This window comes from Miscanthus floridulus, chromosome 16 (genome assembly GCF_019320115.1).
Source record: "Miscanthus floridulus cultivar M001 chromosome 16, ASM1932011v1, whole genome shotgun sequence".
NCBI lineage: Eukaryota > Viridiplantae > Streptophyta > Magnoliopsida > Poales > Poaceae > Miscanthus > Miscanthus floridulus.
Genome location: NC_089595.1, coordinates 106,208,247 through 106,223,309, shown reverse-complemented (window position 1 = coordinate 106,223,309; position 15,063 = coordinate 106,208,247).

The following is a 15,063-nucleotide window of genomic DNA, read 5'->3' as shown; positions in this document are numbered from 1 at the left end:
TCATTTTCCATTTGATTAAGCAGGAAAATTAAACTACTGGCTAAGATACTAAACAAGAGCGTCTTGAAGGTGTTGATATTCCTTTGTTGTCTATCATGTAGTTATTTTCAATTTGTTTGGTCTTCAAAGAATTAACTTGAATCGCTTCCTTTTTCCCTTATAAATGTCATATCCTTTTTTCTGTGCTTCTTGTTGGTTTTCATCTGTAGCGTGGTCAACTTTCTTGGGATAAAGGCTACTATAACATACGTGTGTGTGGAGCCATTATCCTATTAAGGGTGGTAGTGTGGATGCACTTATTTTCTTTTGCAGTGTTATGTGCCTACAATTGTTTTCATCAGCTGATAGCTATGTTCTTGTGCAAATCAGTGAGTTGGTATCACGCTTAATTAGCCATTGTAAGCCTTAGTCATGTAAGCATCAGTTTTGGTACTTGTATGGTTCAACTTTGTGCTGCTATTCTATTTATAGTTTGGTACTTTAGTTCTTTGATGAAATATGGACATATTTCTATGCCTAAACTATTTTCACTTGCAATTGGCATAAATGATTCGGGCTGAGGCTAAAATCCCCCTTTATATGTTGTTGTTTAGTTTTCTGAATTTGAAACTCTGAACTCAGGAGTGAACATATTTGTCTATGTGGGAACTGTCTAACATTTGCAATTTTGAAAGCTAACTGATCTGAACACATGAAAGGAAGTAGCCTAATAGATATTCAGATAACCTTAGTTATGGGGGTTCTGGGATGCAAGACCTTTTCAAATTTCCTCAGATGGATATATCGTTGGTTGTTAGTTTTAGATGTGGGTTTCTGCTAAAGAAAGAAACACATTGGTTGTCTGTATACATGTCCATCTTTAGTTCTTTCACAATTCAACAGTGTTTGCAATCTAAATTTACTTGAAAACTGATGTCAGTTGCAACATTTTTTATCAACTTTGCTGCAATCTTTAGTTCTTTGATCAACGCCTAGTGCTATGAATTCTTAGTTATGTGTATAGATGCAGCCTTGCAGCCACTTCATTATGGTAACTAGCTTCTTCCTTCATTGTGGCACAAAGATCTCTTTCCTATAATGAATTCTCTGGATCAGTTCATCTTACTATTGGTGATCTCAAGCATCTTCTTGAATTATAAGTCAAGATTAACCTATTTGCTTGATTATTTGTTGTTTCTATCCTGTTTGAACCGCTGCGGTATGAGTATGGGATAATTGTCAGTGTTCACTTTGCTATGTCGGCTAGCAAAGCACACCATGAAGCAGAAATTGTTTTTTAATCTTTATATATGTTGCTTGTGTCCTATATGAATATTTTTCTGACTGAACTAATATCATCACTTCCCTAAAATTCTAATTGGTGGTGAGAATGACTGGGCAACCCCCTTCTCTGTCGTACTGCACCAACCCTTGCAGTTGAGGGCATTTGGCTGCAGAGAATGGTGGGGAGACATTTACGCTGCTTGCTGCTTAAGTGCTTAATCTAGCAAAACCAAATTTTGGATGCTTTATTTTACCAAGCCAAACTTTCATGTAGTTTGTGTTGTTCTTCTTTGCCTATGCAGCTATGTGATGTGGTGTCAATTTGCTTGATTGGTAAAATCTTCTAGCGTGAGGATGTCATAGTGTTAGAGATTGGTGGTGTTTATGTTTGTCGTGTTGGGTTAAGCGAGCTAGCTACGGCCTGTGCTGCGCGCCATGGTGTAGCAGCTTGAGCATTAGGGCGGTTTGTTACTGTTATTTGTGTGCAATGGTTTTTATGGTTAGCAATGGTGCTTGCTTTTTTTGCTTGGGTTAGCTCAACTATTGGATCTGATTGCTCTTGATCTATAGAACTGGTTTTTGCTTGGTGTGCTTGTTCAATGGTTTATTTGATCTATAGTTGAAGAGATGACTGTACCACAACATCTTGCAAAAATCGAAAAGGGCTACTCTCTACCTGAATGTGCTGCTTACTGATCTATTATTGGTTTTTATCCTTAACAAAATGCTCAGCAATATAGACTATCATCATATATGTGTAAGGACATTTTTTTACATTTACCAATGCTTGTGCTTTTCAACAGTTAGATTTCTTGTTTTTGGGTGGTGGTCTAGCCATGATTTATCCTTGTGCAGGTCCTCTACTGAACCTATTTCCTAATCTATCTAAATAAATCATTGGTGTTTCATGTACATGCACAGTTTATTTTAAAATTATTCCTGATCATTGGTTTTGTATTGCTTGGCTATCTTGTTGTTGTTGTAGTAGAATAGTAGGAACTCACATCTTTTACCTGTGTGTTGCATATATTGTACAATAAAATGAATAAATATGTGTGCAGTATCTATTTCTTGATTGCACATTTATAAGTAGTAAATTGCACACTTAAATTACTGCAATTATGATGTTTAACATGTGCAATATCTAGTCTTTATGTGTAGCTTTCCCACTATTTTGTTTTCCTTTTTACATTTCATTAAGCAGAAAAAACATATGTTCAGAAAGCTTGCACTAGAAAAACTCTTTACTCTAATAGTCCAAGTGTAGCATCATTTAGATTGTTTGACGATGAATAATACTGCTCTAACCTGGATCAGTGCTTGTAGCTGAATTATATGGCTGACTGCTTCATTTCATGCTTTGTTACCTGATTTTTGAAGGCTAATGTGCATTTAGGAAGCATGGTCTTCTAGTTTTATCATTAGTTCTGTAATGTGGAGAATATAAATATTGTACCTATTAGTTTAGTTGCATGTTTGAGGATCTAAATTCCTGCATGCTTGGTTACTCTGATGCCTACTTACTTTTGATAGCCTCATCTTGTCTTCAGTAACTCATGTGTTGTTCTTGTTCCAGTCATAATTGCAAATCATCAGTTACATGGTAGAACATGTCATGGGTACGGGCTCATTTGGGATCGTCTTCCAGGTATGGTGCTTGGTCGTGGGTGCTCTTCTTTGTAGGTGCCTAATATTGGTTGATGCAACATGTATTAAATTTGTGGGGCCTGAATTGTTATTTTTTCATTGTTTTTTGTTTTCGTTCTGTGATGTTCTCTTTTTCCCTTTTCTCTAGCTTCAGTTTTGATTGGTTTCTGATAGTTTCCGTAGTTCTTGGGGCCCTACAGAATTTTGAAAAAATTGTGATCTGCTATTTTATTTTGAGCAAATTGTACGACACTACGGACGGACAGATATGATGCAATATTTGTAGTTCTCAGAACACTGCCCACTGATAGATAGAGATGAAGCAATATTTTCTGGCATTTGATATGTAGTTTTCCCAAAAAAAAAATTCACTCTGACCTGATGTTGTCATGTTCTTTTGAGTGTATTGTATTTTACGTCGGTCTTGGTCAAAATTAGTAGACTAAAACCAGAACTTGTATCCAATAACAGGCTACAGGCTCAACTCTTAGACATACTCCTATATAATCCATTTGTAACAGTCATGTTTTTTGTGATTGCTTGTTTGTATGTGTTTTCGTGTGTTAGTGAGAGAGCCACCGATGAAAATATGTGTTGTTAGTTAAGTTAATCTCCACTGCCTTCCATGATTTAGTTATAGATGACTTTCCTCCAAACAATAGAAGCCCTTCTCCTATGCTGTGGATGGGACGCTCCTAGAAGGCTAGAACTGTGTTAAAATAGATCAGCATTATGTCATTGTTTGATGTTCATCAACTAGATGCTTGTGTAAATTAGTTTAGTGGAGAAGGTTTTGTCCCGTGCTTGCTGTCAACTAGTTGTAGTATAGTCTGTGTCTGTGATTGCTTCCTGTTGTTTCTCTGTTGTGTTGCCGTCTATGACTCTATTCTCGGCTCTCGCTCAGTAATTCCAATGAGTGCCGAATGTGTGCATTGCGCTAATCTGAATCTCTACCCGACGCACTCTGAATGCAATTTGGACATGTCGCAAGCTCTGTTGTTTTTCCTTTTCTGAATGCAATTTGGACGAGTCGCAATCTCTGTTATTTTTCATTTTCGAAAACAAAGCTCTGCTTTGAATAACCGTTTGGTTTTTAGTTGCCAGCATTAGTGTTATAGTGTGTCACATGTGTATTATAATTGGCTAATTGCGTTACTCATGTTTATCCTTAAGTGAAACTTGTGAGCATTCTGATTGATCCTACAGGTGCCAGAGAAGCTCCTAGTGTCCCATGTGTTGGCAGGCAATCAGCATGAAGGACCCCATGAGGTACAAACTCTGCTATACCACCAATGCATTCCACTAATAAATCTCATTTCCATGTTGGTCTCACTCTCACAAGCATTCCTTGCCTCCTACTGCAGCCAAGAGCTCCTTGAGGCTATTGAGGAAGAGCGGAACATGCAAGAAAATCACGCGCGCATGACAACCATTTTCTGTCATCCACTGCTCGGTGACTTTGAGGTGCTGACATATCTGATGTTCACATTCAGTGTGTGCTTCCAGTGATGACATGCATGTGTGCTCAATTCCTGCACACTACTGATGCCACTATTTCTTCTATTCCATTCCAAGTACCGGTGGATGCAGATTATGCCAAGATTGAGGAGCGTATCCTACAACACTTGGCTGTTGCTGCTGCCGCTCGTAGGTCGCACCGTCATGCTAGAAGAGAAGGACATCATAGCAGATTGGCAGCTCATGGTCATGGTCATGGTCATGGTCATGGGCACCCACAAGTCCTGTTCTTTCCAACTACTGAGGCCACCCCTGGTGGTTCTCTGTCTTCACATCCACTACAAGAAGGGGACCATGAACATGCTTCTGCTGTGATTTCTTGTCGGCCATTGCCTACCGTGGACTCCATAGAAGAAATAGCTGAAGACACGTCTGTGAATCACACTGCCTCGGTTAATGGCCCTATTGGGTCACATGATAGGTACTTCCTGTAGAATAGTACTGTCTATATTTATCTGTAATCCGTTTGCTTGTCATTTACATGGGGTTAATAAACACTTGCTATGTAATGATCTACATTAGTGTTTCTAGGAACCAATCTTCGCCTGTCAACCAAGATGAAGCTGGACCATCTGATGCACAGTCATTCTCAAACACGATCAAATCTCGACTACAGTCAGTTTCTACAAAGTATGTACTCCTACATTGTAGTTCTGAGCATATGCAATCTGTGGAAATTTAATTTACCTCATGAGTATACTTGATATATACATTGTTCGAAGCAAATTTGTAATAACTTTCAATGTTTATTTTGAACAACCAACCTGTAGATCAAAAGAGAAATGGATTAGCTTAGAACTTAGTAGTTCATATATTTAATGCCTCATGGTTTATCTAAGGAGGGTGAGTAAGGGCATAAGATAGGTTGTGTCGGGGACCTAATACCAGGGTACCCAATGAGGTGGGACTAATGACCATCGAATGTTGATGCTTCCAGTCAGACAAAGAGCACTACTATGCTTCTTGCCCGAACGACGGAAGACTAGTTCCGCCTCACCCGACGGCTAAGTGCTATCTCTGTCTCGCTTGACGTCCGAGAGCAGGCTCCACCTCGCCTGACCCCCGAGGGCTGGGCTCCGCCTTGCTCGACCTCCAAGGGCATGCTCCGGCTCACCCGACCCCCGAGGGCCGGCTCCTCCTCACCTGACGTCCAAGGGCGGGCTCCGCCTCGCCCGACCCCCGAGGGCTAGACTCTGCCTCGCCCGACGGCTAAGGGCTGGCTCCGCCTTGCCCGACGATCGCACCCTACTCCTTCATGAGGACGAGCACAGGATACGATAGGATATTCGAGTCAACCATGATATCGAGGGCCATGCCCTGTGCGCCTACGGGAAGGTACCATTAGGATACGATGGGACAGGTGCTTTAGGTCCTTTCCGACGTAACAGTGCCCGAATAGTGTTGTAGACGCCGACTTTTGTCCCACAATGTAGTAGGCACCGCCTTTAGTCCTCGGGTGCGGATACTAACACAGACATACGATAGCCATTATGGTCCAAAACAGAAATCACATCATCTACAGTGATGGATGTATGGTCACTTCCCCTGTTACTTCGCGAGGGGTCACAGCTCGGCTCTCCGACGCGCCGCACCATCCGCCGGCATAGGATGGGACGCACCCACTTGCTAAATAAGGCCAGGGCATGGCCTATGAAGATCAGCGAACACACCACCTCTGACACGGTCTGCCATGTTAAGCAAGGCAGGCCTAGGGAAAAAGGAAGATCCGGCTCCCTCGAAGGACCTTCGATACCTTTGGTATTTTCCTCCTTCTCCGATCTATAACCCCTACTCCCCCCTTGGTCTATAAAAGGGAGGGTAGGGCCCCCCACCAAAGGGACTGACTTTTGATGGATTAGTTCAACATACACAACACATCACACATACAGTCGAGCAGTGACCGAGCTCTTAGCATCCTTTCAACCATTCCATAAGAGACATGGAACCTCTCCCTCTCTCGACCGTTTGTGCCCCCTACTATAAACCTTTTTTCATTACTAATAACACGAGCAGCAGCAGACTGGATGTAGGGACATTCAGCCTGAACTAGTATAAATCTTGTGTCCTTTAGTGCACCATCCGGGCCTAACGTGCAATAATCATAAATTTACTAGCCGATGTTTGTTCGAAACACCAATAGTTGGCGCGCCAGGTAGGGGCCTTTGCGCGTTCCAAATCAGGCCTCGGATGGCTAACCACGCAATCAGCTGGGTTCCGGGTGCACACGTGCGTTTCGGTAACCTGGACTTCATTGTCACACTAAAAGGAGAGTTGGCGCTGGCCCACGCTGTCGTCCAGTCTCTCCCCTCTGCCAACTTCAACTATGGGAGGAATGAGCGCCAGCCCGGCTTCTTCCTTGGACCATAGCCATCCAGGGAGGACCCACACTGCCTCACCCTCTCTCTAGAACACTCCGCACGGAGTGCCCCGACCGTGTTTCCATTCGGTCTCTGCAACCACGATGGCCCAACCGAGAGGGGGACAGCGGCCCCACCTCACGTAGGGGTGGAGCAACTGAGAGCCCGAAAGCGGGAAATAGATGAAGCCGAACAATAGCTTGTTCGGGAGTACGTGAAGGTTGATGAGGAGATCAGGCGCCGCGGAGATGGAGGGCACGCACGCGCCATGGCCCGCAACGTAAACCGAAGGATCATCGCCGACAATGAAACCCTTCCCCACTTTGCTCGGGCAAGCTAGAACATTGCCACCACAACGGCCTTGCTCCGTGGCCTTGTAGAGGCCATAACACTCGAGGATCGCCGGGCCCACCATGAAATCTGCACGCTACTTGAGCGTGTGGTAGCACAGCAGGTGGAGAGCTCATTATCTCGGTAATGTGAGCCCGACACCAGCCAACGTACGCCCTCGGCACACCCCGCCAGGGACGCATCGGTCCACCAAGCGCCACAAGGCGATGGGCAGCACGCTGCAATCCCGGTACATCAACATCTCGGCCACAACCGTGACGCATGCAGCACCCTTGCCGCCCACAGACATGCCTACAGCGACCCAAGGGAAGGAGCCCACTACGGCTATCATCCTTGATGTGGCGGATGCTATGACAGCGGCAAGGGCCAGAGCCCAAGCCCTAGCATCCCAGGGCCTCAGGCCTTTAGTCGGCACATCCTCAACACTGCGTTCCTGCCAAGGTATCGACCACCTACTAATATCCCTAAGTACTTCGGGGAGACAAACTCCGGGCTTTGGCTTGAAGACTATTAGCTTGTCTGTCAAGCCGGTGGTATGGATAATGATGACTTCATTATCCGCAACCTTCCACTGTTCTTGGCCGATTTGGCTCGGGCATGGTTGGAACACCTACCGTCCAACACAATCCAGAGTTGGTTGGATCTGAAGGAGATCTTCGTGGGAAACTTCCAGGGCACATACAAATGCCCTAGGAACCCATGGGACCTCAAGAACTATCGCTAGAAGGCCGGTGAGACCCTTCATGGGTACATCTAATGCTTCTCCCAGTAGTGCAATGAGCTCCCCAACGTCGCCGACACCGACGTGATAGGAGCCTTCCTGTCCGGGATGACCTGCGAATCTTTGGTTCATAAGCTAGGACGCAAGGGCCCATGGACCACCAAGGAGCTCCTGGACATCACCACCAGCCACGCCTTAGGAGAAGAGGTGATCGGAGCGATCTATGATCGCCTCAAGGGCAAGGCAAGGTGGGACAAGGGTGCTGGTGAAGGCACCTCCAATCGTTCCACCAAAAGGAAAAACAAGAAGCAATGGTGCGAGGACCCACTCGTGGCTACTGCTGACCGCAAGGGTGGTCGAAAGCCCATGGAGGGCGCTCCAAACCACTTTGAGAAAATGCTCGAGGGGCCATACCCAAACCATGCCTTCCCCGTAAAGCATCCGCTCAAGGACTGCAGCCTCATGCGGAAGTTCTTGTCCGGAGGCTCCAACAAAGGGGAATAGGGGAAGGAACCTGCCCCTGCTATAGACGACGCTGAGGAGAAGGACGATGGCTTTCCAATGCCAGATGGCTGCCTCATGATCTTCGGGGGATCAACGACCTACGACTCCAAATATCGTTAGAAGGTCGCACGCTGCCAAGTCAACACGGCCTAGCCGGCCACACCTCCTTTTCTCCGGTGGTCGGAGTCCGCCATAGCCTTCGATCGGACCGACCATCCGGACACCGTCCCACACCCGGGAAGGTATCCGCTTGTGGTCGACCCGATCATCGGCCCAAAGCGCCTCACCAAAGTTCTAATGGACGGAGGCAGCGACCTCAACATCATGTACGCAAAGACGCTCGACGTAATGGGCGTCGACTGAACGCACCTTCGCCCAATTCGAGCGCCTTTCCATGGCATCGTCCCCAAGAAGTAGGCCATGCCACTCGGACAGATCGATCTACCCATTACCTTTGGGGATTAGTTCAATTATAGGACTGAGACCCTCACCTTTGAGGTAGTGGGGTTCCCCGAAACCTTCCATGACATCCTAGGACGTCCATGCTACGCGAAGTTCATGGCCATCCCCAACTACACATACCTCAAGCTAAAGATGCCAGGCCCCCACGGGGTCATCAATGTCGGCACCTCCTTCCAACGTGCCTACGAGTGCGAGGTCGAGTGCTGTGGCCATGCCACGGCAATCGTCGCCTCCGAGGAGCTCGCCGCCCTCAAGGAGGAAGTCGCCGAAGGAGCGCCCGACGCAAAGAGGTCGACTGGGTCGTTCGAATCGGCCGAGGGCTCCAAGGAGGTCCTCATAGATCCTAGTAGCTCCGAGGGTAAAACTATACGCATTGGTACCAAGCTCTCCTCTGAATAGGAAAGCGCGCTCATCGACTTCCTCCACGACAACAAAGACATCTTTGCGTTGAAACCCTCGGATATGCTAGGCATTCCAAGAGAGGTCATCGAGCATACCCTAAAAATCCATCCAAGCTCCAAGCCGGTGAAGCAACGCCTATGCCACTTCGATGAGGAAAAGCGCAGGGCCATCGGTAAGGAGATAGCAAAATGGTCGGCTACCAGATTCATCAGGGAAGTACACCACCCAGAGTGGTTAGCCAATCCCGTCCTTGTACAAAAGAAGAGCGGGAAATGGAGGATGTGTGTTGACTATATGGGCCTCAACAAGGCATGCCTAAAGGACCTATTTCCTTTGCCACACATAGACCAAATAGTCGACTCTACCTTAGGGTGCAAAACCCTCTGCTTCCTTGATGCGTACTCCGGCTACCACCAAATCACGATAAGAGAGTCCGACCAGCTCGCGACGTCTTTTATCACCCCCTTTGGATTGTTCTGCTACATCTCAATGTCGTTCGGTCTAAAAAATGTTGGGGCCACTTACCAGTGCTGTATGCTCAACTGCTTCGGGGACCTCATTGGGTGGACCGTTGAGGCCTACGCCGATGACATCGTAGTTAAGTCCAAACGGGCTGGCCACCTTATCACCGATCTTGAGCAAACCTTTGCGAAACTCTGGGCAAATGGCATCAAACTCAATCTCGAGAAGTGTGTTTTCGGGGTCTCAAGGGGCATGCTACTCGGCTTCATCGTCTCTGAGCGTGGCATCGAAGCCAACCCAGAGAAAATCTTAACCATCACAAGGATGGGCCCGGTCCAGAACATAAATGGGGTTCAGCAGGTCGCAGGGTGCCTCGCCGCTCTTAGCTGATTCATCTCGCGCCTCGACGAACGAGGACTCCCCCTTTACCGACTCCTGAAGAAAGCCGACCGCTTCGAGTGGACAGCCAAGGCCTAGGAGGCACTTGACATGGTCAAACTACTTCTGACAAAACCCCCGGTCCTAGTTCCTCCAAGCGATGGAGAATCCCTCCTGCTATACATAGCCGCCGCCACACAAGTGGTCAGCACCACCCTGGTAGTAGAGCGGGAAGAAAAGGGGCACACCCTCAAGGTGCAGCGCCCTATGTACTTCATCAGTGAGGTATTGTCCGACTCCAAAACTAGCTACTCCCAAATCTAGAAGCTCCTATATACCGTCCTCATCACCAAGAGGAAGCTACGTCATTATTTTGAGTCACACCCTATGACAGTCGTGACATCGTTCCCCCTCGACGAGGTCGTCCATAGCCAGGACGCCAAAGGAAGAACCACAAAGTGGGCACTCGAGCTGATGGATCAAGGCATCGTGTATGCCCCCCGAACGGCGATCAAGTCCCAGGTGTTGGCTGACTTCATCGCAGAGTGGACCGAGGTCTAGATGCCATCGGTGATCATCGATCAAGAGTACTAGACGATGTACTTCGACGGATCACTAATGAAGAAGGGCACCAGCGTGGGGCTAGTCTTCATATCACCCCTTAGGGTCCGCATGAGGTACATGGTTAGGCTCTATTTTCCCTCATCAAATAATGTGGCCAAATACGAAGCACTCATCAATGGTCTACGCATCGCCATCGAGTTGGGTATTCGATGTCTCAACATTCGAGGCGACTCTCAGCTAGTCGTTAACCAAGTCATGAAGGAGTCAAGCTACCACGACGCCAAGATGGCTACGTACTGCCAAGAAGTCCGATGGCTGGAGGACAAGTTCGATGGCCTCAAACTCAATCACATCCCGAGGTGCCTCAACGAGCCGGCCGACGCACTCATGAAGGCGGCATCCGGTTGATAGCTGGTGCCAATGGGCATCTTTGCTAGTGACCAACATAAACCCTTGGTGCGCTTCGAAGGGTCAAAACGGACCGACGATGGCCCATCTGATCTAGCCCCAGGGGCTGACCAACCGACCACTCTGCCTAGCCTCGGTGTCATGGAGCTTGAAGAAGATTCAGCGATAGAGCTCGACCCTCTAGGCAACTGGAGAACACTCTACCTCGACTACTTCCTTCGCTATGCGCTACCAACAGACAAGATGGAGGCTCGACGGCTCACACGACGCGCCAAATCCTTTGTTCTTGTAAAGGGTGAACTCTACAAAAGGAGACACACTGGGATCCTACAGCTCTGTATTCCCATCGAACAGGGAAAGCTTCTACTAAGTGATATCCACGGTGGGGTCTACGGTCATCATGCCACGCCTAGAACCTTAGTTGGGAATGCATTCCGATAGGGCTTCTACTGGCCTACTACAGTAGCTGACGCTGAGCAAATCATACGCACCTGCGAAGGTTGCCAGTACTACGCTCGGCAAACTCACCTCCCGGCCTAGACACTCCAGATGATCCCCATCACATGGCCCTTCACGGTCTGGGGGCTCGATCTGGTTGGGCCTCTCAAAAAGGCGCCCATGGGTTACACCCACTTGCTTGTCACTATAGACAAGTTCACAAAATGGATCGAAGCTCGGCCGATCTTCACGATCAAGTCTGAGCAAGCTGTGCTGTTCTTCCTCGACATCATCCATCGCTTCAGAGTACCGAACTCCATCATAATAGATAACAACACGTAGTTCACCGAAAAGAAATTCATTTGATTCTGCGATGAACAACACATCCAAGTCAATTGGGCTACCGTCGTGCACCCCCGAACGAACGGGTAGGTCGAGCGCACGAATGGCGAGCTCCTACAGGGCCTCAAACCTAGGATCTTCAACCGGTTGAACAAGTTTGGTGCACGCTGGGTCGCCGAGCTCCCTGCGGTGCTCTGGAGTCTAAGGACAACTCCTAGCTGGGCCACCGGCTACACACCTTTCTTCATGGTCTATGCTTCCGAGGCCGTCCTCCCGACTGACCTCGACTATAGAGCGCCAAGGATCAGAGCATACGATAAGCTGGGAGCCGGGGCATCCCACGAAGACGCCATGGACCAGCTAGACGAAGCTCGTGACATCACCCTCCTCCGTTCAGCCAGGTACCAATAGGCGTTGCGATGGTACCACAGCCGACGGGTGCAGGACCGAGCCTTCAACGTTGGGGACCTTGTCCTCCACCTTGTACAAAGCAACAAAGACCGCCACAAGCTCTCCCCACCCTAGGAGGGGCCGTACGTCATCATGGAAGTACTCCGGCCAGGCGCCTATAAGTTGAAAACCATCAACGGCAAGGTCTTCACAAATGCCAGGAACATTGAACAGCTACATCATTTTTACCCTTAATAAACACATATTTTCCCTTATCAGTTTTTATCTTCTGAGATCCTCGACCTTTAGTGACATCTGACCCCTGCAAATTGCAAGGGGTCAGACCTCACTCGGGGGCTGATATAAGTGATACAAGTACGTTTATCTTGCAAACACTTCCTATGTTACCTTTGCAAACATTCTCTAAAAGTTTTCCATTCTTCTCGTAACAAGTCCTAAGGCTAGGATTTCGGGAATCAATTCTGAGTATAACTGGTAGGACTGCGGGAAACCCACGCCCCAGCGGCTATGACCTCCTTGCTCACCGGCGTGATCAGAATTGATTCACCCGCACTCCTAGTTTCTTTGACCTGGACTATGGGATGAGCTAGAAGGCACCGAAACCTCTTATACAAAAAAAAGAGGAAGCTGAAAAGTTGTTTGCCATAGCGAAAGTCAAAAACTTATGCATTTTTCTACACAAAATTAATTGCCTACAAAGTGATCCCATCACGAAAAGGACTAATGTATTCACAAATACAAAAGACTGTTCACTCAGGGACTCCCCCACAAACTTATTCGATTACAGTTTCTGACCAGCCCTACTATGAGTACTGCTACGGTCGCCACGCCACGCTCTCCATCAGCAACACCCTACCGTTCCGTAGGATCCTCAAAGGCACCGTCCTCTACAAACATCGAGCACCACGTCGGCGACTGTGGTGCACTCCTCAGGGCATCTAGGGACTGTGCCATCGTCATTAGCCACGATGCTGACAACAGCGCCCCCACCAAGGCATCTAGGGACTATGCCATCGTCATCAGCCGCGACCTTGACAACGGCGCCCTCGCCGAGGCATCCAGGGTCTACGCCATCGTCCTCAGCCACGACCTTGACAACGGCGCCCCCACTAGGGCATCTAGGGACTACACCATCATCACCAACCAAGACCTTGACAACGGCGCCCCCGCCGGGGCATCCAGGGACTACGCCATTGTCATCAGCCGTAACCCTAACAACGACATCTGGGTGGGGGTGTCTCCCACCAAGGAAAGGTCACAACGAACAATGGCAAAGCCGACGATGCTTGGCACCCTCCAGTGCTCCTCCTCCTTTGGCAGTAGTGGCCCCTTCTCAGTAAAGGTAGCCTACACCATCTCATCTACGTTGGATGACCCCTAGCTCGACATCGCACTCCGGATTCAACGGCAGATCTGTGAGCTTTTCTCTCCTTGGCGTTACCCTCTCTCACTTAGGACCCACCACGACGCATGAACTCATTTGATCGAAAGGAAGGAGAAGAGGTAGCGGCTCAGAAGCAGGCGAAGGAGTGGGATGAGAACTCCCCTCCCCCTCCCTATTTAAGGAAGAGGCATAGCAACTACGGAAAGGTGAAAGGTTGGGACAAAAAACTCTCTCCATTCCCCTATTCAATACAGGTGGGAGATCAATGCTTATGGGAATCCGAGGAGACGTGCCTAGACCGACGGGACATGCTCTGGTCAACAAGACATCGCCTGGTCAAACAGGACATTGCCTAGGAGTGGCCCACCACCAATGCACGCCGGGCGCGAGAACTAGGGCACACCCACATGCAGACGACTCTCTGCTTCTCTAGGTAGGACCATGGAATGACCCAACGGGGGAGGTCCCGTCGGGCCTCCTAGGTCAATCGGACGGCCTAGGCGAAACGATGAACGAACGGCCGTAGAAAGATAAGCACCTCTGTTTCCTTGCTTTGGGCGTTAATTTCATTACCGAGAGTGTCTACCTGTTTAGACATCCTCCTCATCCGACCCCTCCTTACATTTAAAATCAGAAGCACGGCGTGTGGGTATAAAACTTTGAATACAACTAGATGAACCGCTAGACCCTATGCCCAGACGGCTATGGTGTTTTTGTTCACCAGCATAATCGAGTTCATAGTTCCCCACACCACAAGCATTGGCTCCCGCCTTCCCGAGAAGGGTTTGGGGGGGGCTCCTACAGAATCTCCTTCGAGGAGAAGCTGTCAGGTCAACTAAAATCAATCGAACGACTCGAATCACCGCCGAGAGATAGAAATGAAAAATGGTAATGTTTATGCAGGATACACCGACCTCATCGCAGATGTTGGACCCAAACCCCACACTAACATATTTGGTAAGAGCTTCCCGATGCTCACACCCCAGGGTAACATTACCGACCCCCCGCTTTCGTTTCAATTAAATTATACATTGAATCCATACATCTAAACATTGCATATACAAATCGCTGCATCCCAATGCTTCGTGTCGCGTCACGAAGCGGCAGCCACCTCATTCAATATGAGTGGTGACTGACCGAGGTTCGATGGCCGGCCCACAAAGGGCTTGAGGCCGCCTCATGTCAAATAGAGCCAGGGGAGAAAAACCAAGATGAGCCCCAGTGGCCTTGCCTGACTCCGCTCAGAAGCGGACAGGGACATCTCGACCTTTCTCGTTCAATTCTAACCCCAAGCCGAACCCACAGAATCTCCATCAAGGAGAGGCCAATGGGCCACCTTAGCCTATCGAACGGCTCGGGCATCTGCCAGGAGGCGGGTTAAGAAATAGTGAAATGCCACATGAGGGCTCTATTGACCCTGTCAGCGAATGATGGACCCAGATTTCACACGA